The following is an 18,236-nucleotide window of genomic DNA, read 5'->3' as shown; positions in this document are numbered from 1 at the left end:
TCCTGCCTCAGCCTCCTGAGTAGCTGGAACTACAGGTGCAAGCCAACACGGCTGGCTAATTTTTGTATTTTTAGTAGAGACAGGGCTTCACCATGTTGGCCAGGCTAGTCTTGAATTCCTGACCTCAGGTGATCCACCCGCCTCAGCCTCCCAAAGTGCTGAGATTACACACGTGAGCCACCACACCTGGCCGAGAATTGCTTTTTTTAATTGGGATATAACCAACATACCTTAGATTTCAACTATTTTAAATGTACAGTGGTTTTTAATACATCCTCAGGGTCGTTCAATCATCACCACAGTTATTCTTTGAAACATTTTTGTCAGCCCCCTCCAAAAACATACCCATTAGCAATTGTGGCCCCTTTTTCTTCAACACCACCCTCATCCCCTAGAACACTAATCTTTTTCGGGTCTCTGTAGTGACAGGATTCTTCCACTAAGCATAATAGTTTTCAAGTTTCACCCATTTTGTAGCATGAATGAGTACTTCATTTTTGTGTGTGTGGTTGACTAATGTTCCATTGCACAGATATAATACATTTTATTCATTCATTCATTAATTGATGGATATTTTGGTTGTTTCCACTTTTTGGCTATCCTTTAATGAATTCCACTTTGGCATTACACTAATGGCCTATACTAAAGGATATCATAAGAAATACTAGAAACATGAAGTTTTACTTACTGTCAGGTTCTTTCTTCCATTGCCAGGATACTATTTTATGACAACCCATAAGTGGTAGGCTTAATCTGAAAAACTGGTTTTGTTTTATATGCTCAGAGACAACATGAATGCTGTAACTAATTATTTTTCATTCTTGGTGTTCATCTTGCTTCTTTTTATATTGTATTATTTTTTAACAAAATAGGGATAAACATTAGTGGCGATTTAGCTCACTCTAAAGTTATGGCAAATGGGCTTTCCAGTTGATCCATCTTGTCTGCTCTTTACTGTACACGTGGCTGACAGAGAAGGGAAGATGAACCCGCCCTCTTGAACATGTCTAGTAACTAGTTCCTGCCGGCATTCACCCTTGCAAGCTCCTAGCTGGTTTGCCTATGTCTGTGGCTTGACCTTACAGGCTGCTCTTTGTTAGAAAATGATTTGGGGCTGCTTTTCATGAAAAAGAAAAACCTTACCGAGGGCTCCCATGCCCTTGCTATCTGCCTAAGTAATTCCTTCTTAACTCCTATATCATCACCTCACATAGTTACATGTTTTGTGGTGAGAACACTTAAGACTTATAGTAAATTTCAAGTATACGTTATCATTAACTATACTCACCATGCTGCACATTTGATCTCTGGAACTTATACATCTTATTACTGAAAGTTTGTACCCTTTGATCAAAATCCCATTTCTCTGCTCCCTCTCAGACCGTAGCAACCATCTTTCTACTTTCTGTTTCTATGAGTTTGTTTTAGATTCCATACATGAGTGAGGTCATGCAGTATTTGTCTTTCTGTGCCTGGCTTATTTCACTTAGCATAATATCCTCTAGGTTCATCCTTGTCACAATGGCAGGATTTGCTTCCTTTTTTTTAAGGCTTTTGTTCTTGTTGCTGTTGTTGTTTAAGCTCTCTAATTACAACTATACATATTTTTTTCTTTCTTTTTTTTAGCACAGCTGTGAAGAATACATATTTTTCCCCCTGGCTCGAGGACCTAGAAATATCTTTTAAACAATAGTGAATTAACTAGTCTTCCTAAACCACCATATACTGTCTGTGAATGATCACCTCAGAGTCTATTTATTTGGTAGCAGGAACAGATTGTTAGCCTGAAAGGTCTGTTTCCACAGGTCAAATCCTCTTAGCTTGTAAGTAATTCTTATTTCCTTTCTTCTTTTCGTCCCTTTCTCCCCTTCTCCTCCCATCCACTTTTTTGCTTTCAATATTTTGATATGGAAATTTTCAAACACAAAAGTTGAAAGCATTTTACAGTGAACATTCATATACCCACCACCTGGAGTTCTGGAGTTTACAACTAACATTTTATCTACACCTGTATCTATTCATCTCATCCATAAACTAATCTTATTTTTGATGCATTTTGAGATAAGTTGAAGACATCAGTGTATTTCACACCAAAATATTTCAGTATACATATCAACTAAAGTTAAACTTTTACTTATGGTTTTTGTTATTAGGCAAAATATAACGTGAAATGCACAAATCTTTTGTGTAAGGGTTTGAGTCACATAGGCCAAAACTTATCATGTTATAGGATAGTACCATCACCACAGCAAGTTCCCTCATGTTCTCATGTCAATCCTGGCCTCTATACTCCTAAAACAATGACTGTTAGGATTTTTTCCACCACAGAACAGTTTCATCTGTGTTAGAACTTCATATAAGTGAAATTATACAGTATGTATACTCTTTTATATCTAGATTCTTTTAGTATAATGTTTTTGATCTTTGTCCTCCTTGTTGTGTGGATTGGTAGTTCATTCCTTTTCATTGCTGAGTTGTATTCCACTGTATAAATATACTTAGGTTCATTTATCCATTTTTCTGTTGATAAAACTTGGGCTATTTCCCATTTGAAACTACTATCAATAAAGCTGCTATGAACATTCTTGCATAAGTCTTTTTGTGGACTTATTTATCTTGGGTAAACACCTAAGAGAGGAATTGCTGGATCACAGGGTATGTGTGTGTTTCGCTTCATAAGAAATGGCCAGCCCTCTTCCAAAACAAAATGTGAGTTTCACTTGTTCCACATCCTCGCCAATATCTTGTATTGTCCGTCTTTTTAAATTTTAGTCATTCTGGTAGATGTGTGTCTACTGTATGTCTGTGATTTTGAATTTCCATTTCCTTTATAACTAATGCTGTTGAACATGTTTTTCAAGTGTTTATTGTCTACTCATCTATCTTTTTTTTTTTTTTTAAGACACGGTCTCACTCTGTCACCCAGGCTGGAGTATAGTGGTGGGATCTCGACTCATTGCAGCCTCCACCTCCCAGGTTCAAGTGATTCTCCTGCCTCAGCCTCCTGAGTAGCTGGGATTACAGGCATGTGCCACCATGCCCAGCTAATTTTTGCATTTTTAGTCGAGATGGAGTTTCACCATGTTGGAAAGGCTGGTCTCAAACTCCTAACCTCAGTGATCCACCCACCTCGACCTCCCAAAGTGCTGGGATTACAGGCGTGAGCCACCGCACCCTGCCTACTCATCCATCTTCTATTGTAAAGTGTATGTTCAAATCTTTTGCCCATTTTATTGGGTATTTATTTCACTGAGTTGTCAGGAGTTCTTTATATATCCTGGATACCAGTCCTTTTTCAGATAAATGTTTTGTGAATATTTTCTTCCAGTCTATGGCTTGCCTATATATTTTCTTAATGGTGTCATTTCTTTGGCAGAAGTTTTAAATTTTGATGTTTTGTTTTCGTTTTTTTGTTTTTTGAGAGAGAATCTTGTTCTGTCGCCCAGGCTGGAGTGTGGTGGCAAAATCTCAGCTCATTGCAACTTCCGTTTCCCAGGCTCAAGCGATCCTCCTGCCTCAGCCTTCTAAGTAGCTAGGACTACAGGCCTGCACCACCAGGCCCGGCTAATCTTTTTGTATTTTTGGTAGTGATGGGGTTTCACCATGTTGGCTAGGCTGGTCTTGAACTCCTGACCTCAAGTGATCCACCCGCCTCGGCCTCCCAAAGTGCTGGGATTACAGGCCTGAGCCACCATGCCCGGCCATTGATGAAGTCTATTTTATCAGGTTTTTCTTTGATAGTTATTTACATCCTAAGAAATTTTTTGCCTATTGTCAAATCACAAACATATTCTCCTATGTTTTCTTCTAAAAGTATTATAATTTTGTCTTTTACATTTAGATTTGGGACAACATAGCGAAGAGACTCCGTCCGGCAGGGAAGAGACATGGTAACCAAAACCCCAGGGGCCTCACATGCCCAGGCATATGCCTTCCCCTACCTTCTTGCCTCCCTGAAAGGGTTGACCCAAGTCACATAGCAGATAGCTGCTGCCTCCTCTGAGTTCCCAACCATAAAAAAAAAAAGAACGTAACCGTGTATTTCCTTGAGTTACTTCTCCCAAGGCTATTAAAGTGAGACTCTAGCATTCCTGATAAGAACCTGACCAGATGCACCCAGCTAGACAAGATAGACTCCAGGGCTGACCTTTCATCAAGGTTTTCCTCCTTATCATCTCATTATAATGCTAAAAATCACACTCAGGGGTGGAGATTTAACATGCTAATCAGACACACAATACATGAAGAAGCATATTATCAAACTGTGCAGGTGGTACATGCCTATATATCACCCTTTTTCACCTCAGCTTCCTTAAAATGGCAAGAGCTAAAGCCCTTCAGGGAGCTAGCACCGGGACCCCTTTCCTGTATGCTGCTCACTTGCTTTGCTTGAGCCACAAGCCTATTAAACCTTATCTGTGAAAAATTTGTTTGGCCTGGTGTTAATTTCTGGGTTTTGTTTTTGTTTTTGAGACAGAGTCTTCCTCTGTCGCCCAGGCTGGAGAGGAGTGGTGCGATCTCAGCTCACTGCAACTTCCGCCTCCCGGGCTCACGAGATCCTCCCTCCTCAGCCACCTGAGTAGCTGGGACTTCAGGCACGCGCCACCATGCCCGGCTAATTTTTGTATTTTTAGTAGAGATGGGGTTTCACCGTGTTGGCCAGGCTGGTCTCAAACTCTTGACCTCACGTGATCCACCCACCTCGGCCTCCCAAAGTGCTGGGATTACTGTCGAGCCACCACACCCAGCCCCATCCTGGCGTTAATTTCTATTTACACGAAAGCCAAGAACTCGGGGCACAAACTGTGGTGACAGATCTATAATCTGCCTCAAACTGACTTTATGTATAGTGTGAGATAGGAGTTGAGCTGAATTTTTTTTTCCTATGGTTATCCAGTTTTTCCAACACTATTTTACTCAGTAAGCTAGCAATATATAAAATTAAGATACAGAAATCAATAGCCTTCATGTACACTAAAACCAGTTAGAGAAGATAATGGTAGAGGAAAACCACCTTCAAATAGCAATAATGAAGATAAAATAAACTTAAGAAATGTGCAAAACCTATTTGAGGAAAAGTTTAAAACACTTCTGGAAGACACAAAGTAGATTTGAACAAATGGAAAGATATCCCTGTTCTTAACTAGAACTCACCTTTGCAAGGACTGATGAGGAGGAGATATCAGTCCTCCTGTAGTTAATTTTTTGTTCATATCTGTGTGAGTGTCTGTCTGTCTACCTATCAGGTAGAGACGGGGTCTCCTTATGTTACCCAGTCTGGTCTCGAATTCCTGGGCCCAAGTGATCTTCCCACCTCAGCCTCCCAAAGTGCTGGGACTGTAGGCATGAGTCACAATTTCTGGCCAAGTTAATTTTTAAATTTAACACAATCCTAATAAAATACTAACAAGGTTTTTAATGGAGCTAGACAAGTTGACACTTTTCATATAATAAAATAAGCATGGAACAATAGCTTGCAAAACACTGAAAAAGGAAATAATACATGGAATGTTAAAGCCGACTAAAAAGCCTTACAAATAAAACAGCGTGGTACTCCCTACATGAATAGATAGGCTGACAAGTGAAACAGAAAGTCCAGAGATGTATGCTAAGTACATAGGGAAATTTATTGTCTGATAAAGGTGACAGCTCAAACCACTGGGGCAAAGATGACCATTTTAATAAACAGGGCTGGATAGCCATATGGAAAAAGATAAAATTAGATTCATACCTCACACCTTACACAAGAATCAATTTCAAATGGATTAGAAATCTGAATAAAGAAATTAAACCATAAAACCATATAAGTCCTAGAAGAAAATTTGGGTGAATTCCTATATAACCTGAGTTTCTAACTATGACTCAAAGTCCCAATGAAATAAAAAGTTAATACATTTGACCACATAAAGGTTTTTGAAATCTTTTGCATGGCAGAAAAATAGTATAAGCAAAGTCAAAGACAATGACAAACTCAAGGAAAATATTTGCAACATGTATCACAAAGGGCAAATATTTCTAATATCTAAAGAACTCTTAAAAATTGAGGAGAAGCTGGGCAAGGGTGGCTCACGCCTGTAATCCCAGGGCCTTGGGAGGCCAAGGTAGGAGGATCACTTAAGCTCCGGAGGTTGAGGACGCAGTAAGCTGTGATTCTGCCACTGCACTCCAGGCTGGGTGACAGAGAGAGATGCTGTCTCAAAAACAAAACAAAACATAGAAAAAAAAAAAAAAAGCCGGGCATGGTGGCTCACGCCTGCAATCCTAGCACTTTGGGAGGCTGAGGTGGGCAGATCACGAGGTCAGGAGTTTGAGACCAGACTGGCCAACATGGTGAAACCCTGTCTCTACTAAAAATACAAAAATTAGCCAATCCTTTTAGGGGGGAGAATTTGGCAGTATCTAACAGAAATCCACACACACAGCCATTTGAAGAACATTGGAATTTGCCACGAAGATATATCTTCAACAATACAAAAAATATCTCTACACACAGGTATTCAGTGTAGTGTTTTCTTTGTAGATACAAAACAATGAAAACAACCTAAATGCCCATACATAGAAGAGTGGTTAAACTATAGTGTACCCACACAATGAAGTAGTATGAACTGCAAAAAAAGAATAAGAATCTATGAATATATGAAATGATTTCTAGGACATGTTAAGTTTTAAGAAAAGTAGAATGCAGGCCAGGCGTGGTGGCTCCTGCCTGTAATCTCAGCACTTTGGGTGGCTGAGGCAGAAAGGTCCCTTGAGGCCAAGAGTTTCAGACCAGCCTGGGCAACATAGCAAGACCCCATCTCTACAATAAAATAAAATGAGTGCAAAAGAGTAATAAAGGGAAAATAAGAAAATGTACACATATCTGCTCATTGTGCAGGAAGAAACACAGAAAATGTTAAGCAGGAACTAAAGAGATTGGTTACCTACAGGGGGTGAGTGGAAATAGGATGGAAAGAATGGAGGCTAGGAGGCCGGGCACCATGGTTCATACGTGTAATCCCAGCACTTTGGGAGGCCAAGGCGGGTGGATCACCTGAGGTCAGGAGTTCAAGACCAACCTGACCAACGTGGTGAAACCCTGTCTCTACTAAAAATACAAAAAAAAAAAAAAAATTAGCCAGGCGTGGTGGCACATGCCTGTAATCCCAGCTACTTGGGAGGCTGAGGCAAGAGAATCGCTTGAACCCAGGAGGCAGAGGTTGCAGTGAGCTGAGATCATGCCATTCCACTCCAGCCTGGGCAACATGAGCGAAACTCCATCTCAAAAAAAAAAAAAAAAAAGAATGGAGGCTAGGAATGGGATAGAAAGAATCAAGGGTGGGAGTGAGACTTCTTTGAGTATATATTTCTGTATAGTTTTGGCTTTTAGAATCTTGTTAATAATTCCTCACATATTCATAAATAAATAAAATCAACAAAAATGGGGGAGGACCCTAAAATGCAATATAAACAAACCTAACTATATGTCAAATGAATAACATAACTACATTGTGGAGGTAGTGGTAGTGGAGGAGGTAGCATAAAACATACAGACAGAAAAATACATATAGAAGTATGCATATGTATACATACATATATTTCTCAGCTTTGTCCTCTAAGAAAGCCTGTAGAAGCAATTAAAACCAGTACCAATGAGCATATGTAGTTGCCAAATTCTGGCTTCTAAATACCATTCTCCAATAAAAAGAATAAGAGAGGGGAGGGGAGAGAGGAGAAAAATACAGGATCGGATCCAGTATCTTAGAAACAAGGATAGCTCGTCCACTATAACAGAATGAAACACTATACGAATAAAACTATATGAATAAAGACAGACACAAGTAGGTACATACATTTAGTAGCAGGAGGATGAAGAGAGAAAGTTACATTCATAGACTGTGGAATCAGAAACCGTGAGTTAAAATCTAGACCTCATCACTTACATGTTATGCATCCTTCGGCAAGCTGTTTTAACCTGTGCATCAGTTTCCTTCTCTGTAAAATGCGGATAATATCAACTATAATTTGCTGGAGAATAGTGCTTGTTATACAGTAAACACAACACATATGAGCTATTATTTTTTCAATGTTAGTTACAATTTTGCTATAAACACTATAAAATTGTTTAAAAGCTAACTTGTCACAGGTTCACTAGAGTAAAATCCTCAGGCATATCCTCAGCAAAAGATAGTAGAGGATAAATAAGTTAATGTAAAAAACAATCAAGGTACGAGTTCGGATGTGAGCAAGAAAGCAGAATAGAACTTTCCAGTGCTTGGCTCCCCACAGGAACATCAGTTTGAACAACTATCCTCACACAAAAATACCTTCTCAAGAGCTAAAGAAACCAGATGAGAGCTTATAGCACCTGAGTGTAATGCAGAAATAAGAAAAACTGCATTGAAGATGGTAGGAAGGACAGTTTTATATTATCCTCATAACCCCTTCCTCAATCCCAGTCAGCAGTGTGGAGAGAGACCCTCCGCTTGGGGGAAGAGGGAAGTGAGCACCAGACTTTGTCCATCCCAGTAAAACCAACACTGGGCCCATCCCAGTAAAATCCTGTGCCCCTATGGCCCCAAACTCTAGGCCAGTATCCCCAAATTGAGCCTCCAGACTTGCCCCAGTGCTAGGCCAGACCCTGCAGCCCCAGGCTCCAGGCCTGCCCCATGGATTTGGTCTCTGGGCCAACCCTAGCATCAAGCCAGCCCCTATAGACAGGTCCATCCGAGCAGCCTCAGATTCTGGACCACCTCCACAGCCACAGGCTTCAGGCCCACCACAGCTCTAGGCTGCCCTCACCTTAGCCCTACTCATCAGGCTGGAATCCCTGGTCCAATCGCCAAGTCGACAATCCTGGCTTCAGGCACCAGGACAGCACCTGTGGACACAAGTTCCAGGCTTGCACAATGCCAGGCCAGCCACTGCAGCCCCATCCTCCAGCAGACCCAGGGTCCAGGTTCATCCCAATAGAGCCTAGCACTGAGCCAGCCCCCATGGACTCAGGCTATAGCACTGCTCCTATGGACTTAGATTCCAGACCCATTCTAATGCCTGGCCAGCCCCTGAAAACTGAGGCTCAAGGCCCCACCCTGTGGACCCAGGTGCTGGGCCCACTCACCTCCTTACCCAGGCACCTGGCCAGCCTGCCTAAGGACACCAGCAGCAAGCCCACTCATAGATCACATCAGACTACCTGCTAAGAATCTCTGGACAGGCTGAATGTGGAAGGGCTTTCCAAGACAAAGCCAGTCTACAAAGGCTGAAATAAGTTCCAACTTCTTCAAATTGCACAGAAACCAATGCACAGCCATAAGGATAAAGAACAATCAGGGAAACATGACACCATCAAAGGAACAAAGGAAAGCACCAGGAAGTGAACCTAAAGAAATGGAGATTTATGAACTGCCAGCCAAAAACTTTAAAATAATTGTTTTAAGGAAGTTGAGTGAACTTCAAGAAATACAAAGAAACAATTCAACAAAATTAGGAAAAGAATAAACAAAACAAGAAATTTAACAGGAATTGAAATTTAAGAAAAAAAATTCTGGAACTGAAAAATATAGTGAATAAAATGAAATAGCGAATGGCAGAATTAATGAAGCAGACAAATATGTGAACTTGAAGACAGGCTATTTAAAAATATAAAGTCAGAGAAAAAAGAAAAAAGAATAAAAAAAGTGAAGAAAGCTTACAGGATTTATGGTACGGGATCAAAAGAGCATTATATAAATTATAGGTGTTCAAGTAGAAGACAGAGACAACAGAACAGAAAGCTTACTTACGAAAATAATTGCAAAAAGCTTTCTAAACCTGAGAAAACATATAAATACCATGTAAAGGAAGGTCAAAGGTCTGAAATCAAATTCAATCCAAATAAGACTACACCAAGACATATTATAATCAAACTGTCAAAAATAAGACAAAGCGCAGATAATGAAAGCAGCAAGAGAAAAAAATGCATATCACATATAAGGGAGGTCCAATAAGGTCAGCAGTGAATTTCTTAGCAGAAACCTTACAGGCCAGGAGAAAGTGAGATGATTATATTCAAAGTACTAAAGGAAAAACCTGCTAACCATGAACATGTACCTGGCAAAGCTGTCCCTGAGAAATGAAGGAGAGATAAGACTTTTCCAGACAAACAAAAGCTGAGCGAGTTCATTACCACCAGACCTGTCTAACAAGGAATGCTAACGAGAGTTCTTCAAGATAAAAGATAATGCTAATTAGTAACACAAAAACATATAAAAGTATAAAACTCACTGGTAAAAGTAAATATACAAATTCAGAATACTCTAATACTGTAATGATAGTGTGTAAATCAATTATATCTTTACTATGATGGTTAGAAGATAAAATTATTAAAAATAATAGGGCCAGGCGCAGTGGCTCATGCCTGTAATCCCAGCACTTTGGGAGGCCGAAGTGGGCAGATTACCTAAGGTTGGGAGTTCGAGACCAGCCTGGCCAACATGGAGAAACTCCGCCTCTACTAAAAATACAAAATTTGCCAGGCATGGTGGCACATGCCTGTAATTCCAGCTACTGGGGAGGCTGAGGCCAGAGAATCACTTGAATCCGGGAGGCAGAGGTTGCAGTGAGCTGAGATGGCACCATTGCACTCCAGCCTGGGCAACAAGAGTGAAACACTGCCTCAAAAAAAAAAAAAATTAGTAATAATAATAGTAATAATAGCTACAATAATGTGTTAAAGAATGTACAATATAAAAAGATGTAAATTCTGCCTTCAAAAACATAAAATGGGAGGAGTAAAAGGGTAGTTTTTTAATGCAATCAAAGTTAACTTGTTATCAGCTTAACATAGCCTGTTATAATTGTAAAATGTTTTATGTAAACCTCATAGTAACCACAAAGCAAAAAGCTATAGAAGATACACAAAAGATAACATAAAGTAAGGAATAAAAATATCACTGAAGAAAATCACCTAATGACTAAGGAAGGTAGCAAGAGAGGAAGAAAGGAACAAAGCATCTACAAAACAACCAGAAAACAATGAACAAAATAGCAGTAATAAGTCCTTACCCATCAATAATTACTATGAGTATAAATGGAATAAATTCTCCAATCAAAAAACTGGTTGAATGGATTTTTAAAAAGTAAAACCTAACTATATACTGCCTAAAAGAAACTCACTTCACCTTTAAGGATACACACAGACTGATAGTGAAGGGATGGAAAAATCTATTTTACACAAGTGAAAACCTGAAGAGAGCAGGGGTAGCTATACTTTAGATAAAACAGAATTTGAGTAAAATCTGTAAAAAGACACAAAGAAGGTCATTATATAATGATAAAGGGGATGATTCATCATGAGGATATAACAATTGTAAATATAGATGTATCCAACATCGGAGCACCTAAGTATATATATGCCAAATATTAATAAAGTTGAAGGGAGAATACACAATACAGTAATAGCAAAAGATTCCTCTCCACAAAAAATGTGAAGTAATGCATGTTAGTTAGCTCGACTTAGCCATTCCACAATGTATACATATTTTAAAACACATACACATGAATAGTTCTTGTCAATATGTACGTACACACACACACGCACACACACACACATATATAGTCAATTAAAACAAGTAAAAATAAAAAATGAAAAACAAACTTATGAGTAGCTGGCCTTTCATTTTCCTCAATGGTAGAATAAGGCCTGATATGATGAAAACACCCATATTAGTAAATCAATTTTTCACAAGTCATTTAAAGGCACCCTGCTACTATTTTGGATCTTCGCCAATTCTGAGCACATCACACATAAAATGAAAATACTTAAGTTACCAAAGATATCACTTGTGAATGTCTTTTTTCATTTTTAAAACTGATGTGAGGTACTGGATAGTCAACTATCCTTTCCAGTCTTGCCCCATCCACGCTTAAGCAATTACTAAATAGTTCTCACATCTACGATGGTCATTTATGTTGCCTCCTTTGCCTGAAATTTTCAGCCCTCATCACCCAGTCCTCCTTTCACCTATCCCACCTCTCAGCTTTTAAAATGCAACGCAGGTAGCAGCTTTATTCATAATAGCCAAAAAAGCAGAAACAACCCATAACAAATTGTAGTATATCTTTACAATGAAACACATTAAAAAGAATGAATTGTTGATATATGAAACATGAATACATCTCAAAAACATGCTGAAAGAAACCTTGCACAAAAATACTGTTATGATTCTAGAAGAGCCAAATTTAATCTACGATGGAAACATAATAGCTATTGTTTCTAGAGGATAGATGAACAGATTGGTTAAGGAGAATAAAGAAACTTTCTAGGTTGATGGTAATGTTCAAATACGGATTTAGGTTAAGCAGTGTAAACATTTGTCAAAACAGCAAATATATATAGTTTGTGTACTCACTATATATAAATTATACACCGAAATAGAAAACAGTAAACTTTTAATGACATGCACACTGAAGTAGTTAGGAGGTAGTGTGCTGGTGTTTGCAATTTACTTTGAAATACATAAATGAGAGACAGATGGATATGTGGTAAAGGCGAGTACAACAGTGTATTCAAAGTAAAATTCTTTCAACTTCTTGTGTGAAAATCTGCATAAAATGTTGCGGGGGGGGGAGCCAAGATGGCCACATAGGAACAGCTCCAGTCTACAGCTCCCAGCGTGAGCGATGCAGAAGACGGGTGATTTCTGCATTTCCAACTGAGGTACTGGGTTCATCTCACTGGGGAGTGTCAGACAGTGGGTGCAGTGCACCAAGCATGAGCCGAAGCAGGGAGTGGCATCGCCTCACCTGGGAAGCGCAAGGGGTCAGGGAATGACCTTTCCTAGTCAAAGAAAGGGGTGACAGATGGCACCTGGAAAATCGGGTCACTCCCACCCTAATACTGCGCTTTTCCAATGGTCTTAGCAAACGGCACACCAGGAGATTATATCCCATGCCTGGCTCGGAGGGTCCTACGCCCACGAAGCCTCCCTCATTGCTAGCACAGCAGTCTGAGATCAAACTGCAAGGCGGCAGCAAGGCTGGGGGAGGGGTGCCCGCCATTGCCAAGGCTTGAGCAGGTAAACAGAGTGGCTGGGACGCTGGAACCGGGTGGAGCCCACCGCGGCTCAAGGAGGCCTGCCTGCCTCTGTAGACTCCACCTCTGGGGGCAGGGCATAGCCAAACAAAAGGCAGCAGAAACCTCTGCAGACTTAAATGTCCCTGTCTGACAGCTTTGAAGAAAGTAGTGGCTCTCCCAGCACGCAGCTTGAGATCTGAGAACAGACAGCCTGCCGCCTCAAGTGGGTCCCTGACCCCCAAGTACCCTAACTGGGAGGCACCCCCCAGTAGGGGCAGACTGACACCTCATACGGCCGGGTATTCCTCTGAGACAAAACTTCCAGAGGAATGATACGGCAGCAACATTTGCTGTTCACCAATATTTGTTGCTCTGCAGCCTCTGCTGCTGATACCCAGGCAAACAGGGTCTGGAATGGACCTCCAGCAAACTCCAACAGACCTGCAGCTGAGGGTCCTGACTGTTAGAAGGAAAACTAACAAACAGAAAGGACATCCACACCAAAACCCCATCTGTACGTCACCATCATCAAAGACCAAAGGTAGATAAAACCACAAAGACAGGGAAAAAACAGAGCAGAAAAACTGGAAATTCTAAAAATCAGAGCGCCTCTCCTCTTCCAAAGGAACGCAGCTCCCACCAGCAATGGAAAAAAGCGGGATGGAGAATGACTTTGACGAGTTGAGAGAAGAAGGCTTCAGACGATCAAACTACTCCGAGCTAAAGGAGGAAGTTCGAACCCATCAAAAAGAAGTTAAAAACCTTGAAAAAAGATTAGACGAATGGCTAACTAGAATAATCAATGCAGAGAAGTCCTTAAAGGACCTGCTGGAGCTGAAAACCACGGCACGAGAACTATGTGACAAATGCACAAGCCTCAGTAACCGATGCAATCAACTGGAAGAAAGGGTATCAGTGATGGAAGATCAAATGAATGAAATGAAGCGAGAAGAGAAGTTTAGAGAAAAAAGAATAAAAAGAAATGAACAAAGCCTCCAAGAAATATGGGACTATGTGAAAAGACCAAATCTACGTCTGATTGGTGTACCTGAAAGTGACGGGGAGAACGGAACCAAGTTGGAAAAACACTCTGCAGGATATTATCCAGGAGTACTCCCCCAATCTAGCAAGACAGGCCAACATTCAAATTCAGGAAATACAGAGAACGCCACAAAGATACTCCTCAAGAAGAGCAACTCCAAGACACATAATTGTCAGATTCACCAAAGTTGAAATGAAGGAAAAAATGTTAAGGGTAGCCAGAGAGAAAGGTGGGGTTACCCACAAAGGGAAGCCCATCAGACTAACAACTGATCTCTCAGCAGAAACTCTACAAGCCAGAAGAGAGTAAGGGCCAATATTCAACATTCTTAAAGAATTTTCAACCCAGAATTTCATATCCAGCCAAACTAAGCTTCATAAGTGAGGGAGAAATAAAATACTTTACAGACAAGCAAATGCTCAGAGATTTTGTCACCACCAGGCCTGCCTTAAAAGACCTCCTGAAGGAAGCACTAAACGTGGAAAGGAACAACCGGTACCAGCCACTGCAAACACATGCCAAATTGTAAAGACCATTGAGGCTAGGAAGAAACTGCATCAACTAATGAGCAAAATAACCAGCTAACATCATAATGACAGGATCAAATTCACACATAACAATGTTAACCTTAAATGTAAATGGGCTAAATGCTCCAATTAAAAGACACAGACTGGCAAATTGGATAAAGAGTCAAGACCCATCAGTGTGCTGTATTCAGGAAAACCATCTCACGTGCAGAGACACATATAGGCTCAAAATAAAGGGATGGAGGAAGATCTACCAAGCAAATGGAAAACAAAAAAAGGCAGGGGTTGCAATCCTAGTCTCTGATAAAACAGACTTTAAACCAACAAAGATCAAAAGAGACAAAGAAGGCCATTACATAATGGTAAAGGGATCAACTCAACAAGAAGAGCTAACTATCCTAAACATATAGGCACCCAATACAGGAGCACCCAGATTCATAAAACAAGTCCTTAGAGACCTACAAAGAGACTTAGACTCCCACACAATAATAATGGGCGACTTTAACACCCCACTGTCAACATTACACAGATCAACGAGACAGAAAGTTAACAAGGATATCCAGGAATTGAACTCAGCTCTGCACCAAGCAGACCTAAGAGACATCTACAGAACTTTCCACCACAAATCAACAGAATATACATTCTGTTCAGCACCACACCCCACCTATTCCAAAATTGACCACATAGTTGGAAGTAAAGCACTACTCAGCAAATGTAAAAGAATAGAAATCACAACAAACTGTCTCTCAGACCACAGTGCAATCAAACTAGAACTCAGGATTAAGAAACTCACTCAGAACTGCTCAACTACATGGAAACTGAACAACCTGCTCCTGAATGACTACTGGGTACATAACAAAATGAAGGCAGAAATAAAGATGTTCTTTGAAACCGACAAGAACAAAGACACAACATATCAGAATCTCTGGGACACATTCAAAGCAGTGTGCAGAGGGAAATTTATAGCACTAAATGCCCACAAGAGAAAGCAGGAAAGATCTAAAATTGACACCCTAACATCACAATTAAAAGAACTAGAGAAGCAAGAGCAAACACATTCAAAAGCTAGCAGAAGGCAAGAAATAACTAAGATCAGAGCAGAACTGAAGGAAATAGAGACACAAAAAAACCCTTCAAAAAAATCAGTGAATCCAGGAGCTAGTTTTTTGAAAAGATCAACAAAATTGATAGACTGCTAGCAAGACTAATAAAGAAGAAAAGAGAGAAGAATCAAATAGACACAATAAAAAATGATAAAAGGGATATCACCACCGATCCCACAGAAATACAAATTATCATCAGAGAATAATAGAAACACCTCTATGCAAATAAACTAGAAAATCTAGAAGAAACGGATAAATTCCTCGACACATACACCCTCCCAAGACTAAACCGGGAAGAAGTCGAATCTCTGAATAGACCAATAACAGGCTCTGAAATTGAGGCAATAATTAATAGCTTACCAACCAAAAAAAGTGCAGGACCAGATGGATTCACAGCCGAATTCTACCAGAGGTACAAGAAAGAGGTGGTACCATTCCTTCTGAAACTATTCCAATCAATAGAAAAAGAGGGTATCCTCCCTAACTCATTTTATGAGGCCAGCATCATCCTGATACCAAAGCCTGGCAGAGACACAACAAAAAAAGAGAATTTTAGACCAATGTCTCTGATGAACATCGATGCAAAAAGCCTCAATACTGGCAAACCGAATCCAGCAGCACATCAAAAAGCTTATCCACCATGATCAAGTGGGCTTCATCCCTAGGATGCAAGGCTGGTTCAACATATGCAAATCAATAAATGTAATCCAGCACATAAACAGAACCAATGACAAAAACCATATGATTATCTCAATAGATGCAGTAAAGGCCTTTGACAAAATTCAAAAACTCTTCATGCTAAAAACTCTCAATAAATTAGGTATTGATGGGATGTATCTCAAAATAATGAGAGCTACCTATGACAAACCCACAGCCAGTATCACACTGAATGAGCAAAAACTGGAAGCATTCCCTTTGAAAACTGGCACAAGACAGGGATGCCCTCTCTCACCACTCCTATTCAACAAAGTGTTGGAAGTTCTGGCCAGGGCAATCAGGCAGGAGAAGGAAATAAAGGGTATTCAATTAGGAAAAGAGGAAGTCAAATTGTCCCTGTTTGCAGATGACATGATTGTATATCTAGAAAACTCCATCGTCTCAGCCCAAAATCTCCTTAAGCTGATAAGCAACTTCAGCGAAGTCTCAGGATACAAAATCAATGTGCAAAAATCACAAGCATTCTTATACACCAGTAACAGACAAACAGAGAGCCAAATCATGAGTGAACTCCCATTCACAATTGCTTCAAAGAGAATAAAATACCTAGGAATCCAACTTACAAGGGATGTGAAGGACCTCTTCAAGGATTACTACAAACCACTGCTCAATGAAATCAAAGAGGATACAAACAAATGGAAGAACATTCCATGCTCATGGGTAGGAAGAATCAATATCACAAAAATGGCCATACTGCCCAAGGTAATTTATAGATTCAATGCCATCCCCATCAAGCTACCAATGACTTTCTTCACAGAATTGGAAAAAACTACTTTAAAGTTCATATGGAACCAAAAAAGAGCCCGCATCGCCAAGTCAATCCTAAGCCAAAAGAACAAAGCTGGAGGCATCACGCTACCTGACTTCAAACTATACTACAAGGCTACAGTAACCAAAACAGCATGGTACTGGTACCACAACAGAGATATAGATCAATGGAACAGAACAGAGCCCTCAGAAATAATGCCACATGTCTACAACTATCTGATCTTTGACAAACCTGACAAAAACAAGAAATAGGGAAAGGATTCCCTATTTAATAAATGGTGCTGGGAAAACTGGCTAGCCATATGTAGAAAGCTGAAACTGGATCCCTTCCTTACACTTTATACAAAAATTAATTCAAGATGGATTAAAGACTTAAATGTTAGACCTAAAACCATCAAAACCCTAGAAGAAAACCTAGGCAATACCATTCAGGACATAGGCATGGGCAAGGACTTCATGTCTAAAACACCAAAAGCAATGGCCACAAAAGCCAAAATTGACAAATGGGATCTAATTAAACTAAAGGGCTTCTGCACAGCAAAAGAAACTACCATCACAGTGAACAGGCAACCTGCAGAATGGGAGAAAATTTTTGCAACCTACTCATCTGGCAAAGGGCTAATATCCAGAATCTACAAAGAACTCAGACAAATTTACAAGAAAAAAACAACCCCATCAACAAGTGAGCGAAGGATATGAACAGACACTTCTCAAAAGAAGACATTTATGCAGCCAAACGACACATGAAAAAATGTTCATCATCACTGGCCATCAGAGAGATGCAAATCAAAACCACAATGAGATACCATCTCACACCAGTTAGAATGGCCATCATTAAAAAGTCAGGAAACAACAGGTGCTGGAGAGGATGTGGAGAAATAGGAACACTTTTACACTGTTGGTGGGACTGTAAACTAGTTCAACCATTGTGGAAGTCAGTGTGGCGATTCCCCAGGGATCTAGAACTAGAAATACCATTTGACCCAGCCATCTCATTACCGGGTATATACCCAGAAGTTTATAAATCATGCTGCTATAAAGAC

Source organism: Nomascus leucogenys, chromosome X (genome assembly GCF_006542625.1).
Source record: "Nomascus leucogenys isolate Asia chromosome X, Asia_NLE_v1, whole genome shotgun sequence".
NCBI lineage: Eukaryota > Metazoa > Chordata > Mammalia > Primates > Hylobatidae > Nomascus > Nomascus leucogenys.
The sequence above is the reverse complement of the archived record's forward strand: the minus strand, read 5'-3'. Positions refer to the sequence as shown.